This window comes from Polypterus senegalus, chromosome 17 (genome assembly GCF_016835505.1).
Source record: "Polypterus senegalus isolate Bchr_013 chromosome 17, ASM1683550v1, whole genome shotgun sequence".
Taxonomy (NCBI): Eukaryota; Metazoa; Chordata; class Cladistia; order Polypteriformes; family Polypteridae; genus Polypterus; species Polypterus senegalus.
The window spans coordinates 5,228,450-5,231,702 of record NC_053170.1 but is presented as its reverse complement, the minus strand read 5'-3'; positions in this window follow the sequence as shown (position 1 = coordinate 5,231,702).

Sequence of the window (3,253 nt, the reverse complement as noted above, 5' to 3'; positions counted from 1 at the left end):
GCTAATCTAAGTATGTTGTGACTTGCTGAGTAGTTGTGTGGGCAGGGGTGCCAGTGCACTGCTTTGCCCGGGGGCCTCTAATGCTGTTAAGATGGCCCTGACCACCAGTGATGAACCTCGGGTTTATTGGGAGTTTTGGGGTCTTACAAAATCAGACACAGTAGTCCAGAGTTGGTCAGACCACGACTTGCATTTGCATTTACCGTATATACTCATGTTCCACAGGGGTCAGTGCTGGGGCCGCTGCTATTTTTAATATATTGTGGTCAGATGATGGAAGGACATACCAACAAGGTTTTTCAAAGAAGTATCGGGCGTGCTAATTGACAATATTCTCGACATAGTTAATTCGTCATTAGATACGGGGGTCTTCCCAGACTGTCTTAAGACTGCTGTAGTTAAACCCCTGCTCAAGAAAAATAATCTCGACCCCTCTGCTTTTGAAAATTTGGACCCATCTCTAACCTGCCCTTCTTAAGTAAAATTCTAGAGAAGGCAGCCATCATGCAGTTAAATGACCACCTCAATAAACCTGCGATTCTTGATAAGTCAGGTTTCAGAACAAATCACAGCACAGAAACTGCACTCGTTAAAGTAGCAAATGACTTGCGGGTGAATGCAGACAGAGGCCATTTATCTGTTCTCATCCTCTTAGATCTGAGTGCCGCATTTGACACCATTGATCACAACATTCTTAGAAATCGCCTTAGTCAATGGGTGGGCCTCTCTGGCAGTGTCTTAAATTGGTTTGAATCCTACCTGACAGGGAGAAAATTCTTTGTGAGTTGTGGTAATCACATCTCAAAGACACATGATATCCGATATGGTGGTCCACAAGGCTCTATCCTGGTCCGCTGCTCTTCTCAATCTACATGCCTCCGTTAGGTCAGATTATCTCAGGGCACAACGTGAGCTACCACAGCTATGCTGATGACACACAGCTGTACTTATCAATGGCACCTGATGACCCCGATTCTATTGATTCACTAACACAATGTCTGACTAGTATCTCAGAATGGATGAATAGTAACTTTCTCAAGTTAAATAAAGAGAAAACTGAAATCTTAGTGATCAGCAATAATGGATACAATGAGGCTATTAGAAATAAACTGGATACATTAGGATTAAAAGTCAAGACGGAGGTAAAAAGCTTAGGGGTGATTGTTGACTGTAATCTGAATTTTAAAATCACATATTCATCAGATCACTAGGACAGCATTTTTTCACTTAACATAGCAAAAGTTAGACCTCTTATATCACTGAAAGATGCTGAGAAATTAGTTCACGATTTTGTTTTCAGTCGACTAGATTACTGTAACGCACTCCTCTCAGGACTACCCAAAAAGACATAAATCGTTTGCAACGAGTTCAGAATGCAGCTGCTAGAATCCTAACTGGGAAAAGAAAATCCGAACACATCTCTCCAGTCTTAGCATCACTACACTGGTTACCTGTGTCATTCAGGATTGACTTTAAAATTCTGCTTATGGTTTAGAAAGCCTTAAATAATCTGCTCCATCTTATATATCAGAATGTCTGACACATTATATTCCAAATCGTAACCTCAGATCCTCAAATGAGTGTCTCCTTAGAATTCCAAGAGCTAAACTTAAAAGAAGTGGTGAGGCGGGCAGGCGGCCTTCTGCTGTTAGGCACCTAAAATCTGGACTAGCCTGCCAATAGGAATTCACCAGGCTGATACAGTAGAGCACTTTAAAACACTGCTGAACACACGTTACTGTAACATGGCCTTCTCATAACTTCACTTTAACTTAATCCTGATACTCTGTATGTTCAATTCATCATAATAACTATTCATGGTGGCTCTAAAATCCGTACTGACCCCAACTCTCTCTTCTGTTTCTTTTTCTGGTTTCTTTGCGCCACCTCCACCTACTCAAAGCATCATGAAGCTCCAACATTGATGGACTGAAAGCCAGAAGTCTACATGACCATCATCATCATCAAGTCCTTCCATGAGAACCCTAAATACAAAGAGGACTGTTTCATTTATTTTAGGTAGAATGCCCAGAGGGGACTGGGGGGTCTCATGGTCTGGAATCCCTGCAGATTTTATTTTTTTTCTCCAGCCTTTGGAGTTTTTTTTTGTTTTTTCTGTTCACCCTGGCACATCGGACCTTACTTATTCTATGTTAATTAATGTTGACTTATTTTTATTTTTCATTGTGTCTTCTATTTTTCTATTCTTCATTTTGTAAAGCACTTTGAGCTACATTTTTTTGTATGAAAATGTGCTATAGAAATAAATGTGGTTGTTGTTGTTGACAGACTGGAAACAGTCAGAATGTTGGGATACCAACCAGGTCGCCCCTTTAAAGAGACGAACAGACAAAATATAAACAAAAAGCAATGAAAACAGCGCGTCAGTGCTATCCCAAACAGGGATCTCTTTCAGAACAATAATCCTTTCTAGAGTCATGTGGTCCACCGTGTGGCTCATTCCGATCCCCCAACAAAAGACATCTTTCTCTTTGCCGGCGCTTCCTTTATAGCGGTATTTCTGGAAGGGGCGGGGTTAAGTGCCCTTGCCAGGCGGCTTTTTGGAGCTGTGAGGGAAGAAAGACAGGACAAGGTCCGCGGTAGCCCCCTCTCGTCACGGTGGGCTATTGTGTATCTTTCCCTGGCCCTTAGAGGAGTCCGCACACACCCATGCATGACAATATATAAATGATTTAGACAGGAATAGAAGTAACAAGCTGGTGAAGTTTGCTCGTGGTAACCAAGATAGGTGGACTAGCAGATAATCTGTAATCCGTTATATCATCACAGAAGGACTTGGACAGCAGACAGGCTCGGGCAGATTTGTGGACAATGAAATTTAATGTCAGTAAACGTAAAGAATTACACATAGGAAGTGAAAAGGATGGCTGCCTGATGGTTCAACTGGGCAACCGAAAGAAATTCCCCACACAATGAAGATTTCCACATAACATTCATTGGTGTTTCTAGCAATGAAGATTACATAAATGCACAGTTGATATAACAAGTGGGAAATGGCAGGACCCCCGTAGCCACCCACACCTTGCCTGGACTATCAAGCTTTGTGCTAAATACAGACATGTGGCCTTCTTTAGTTTGTAAGGCGGCTTCCAATGTCCCTATCAGTTACAGCAGGCATGGCCTTATCTTCACGGCCAGGTTTCCTCCTCCTCCTCCTCTTCTTCCTTCCCTCCAGTGAAGCTGGCACAGAGTGAGGTGTTTGTGTGAAATGTGAGGCTTTACTATGTCCCTG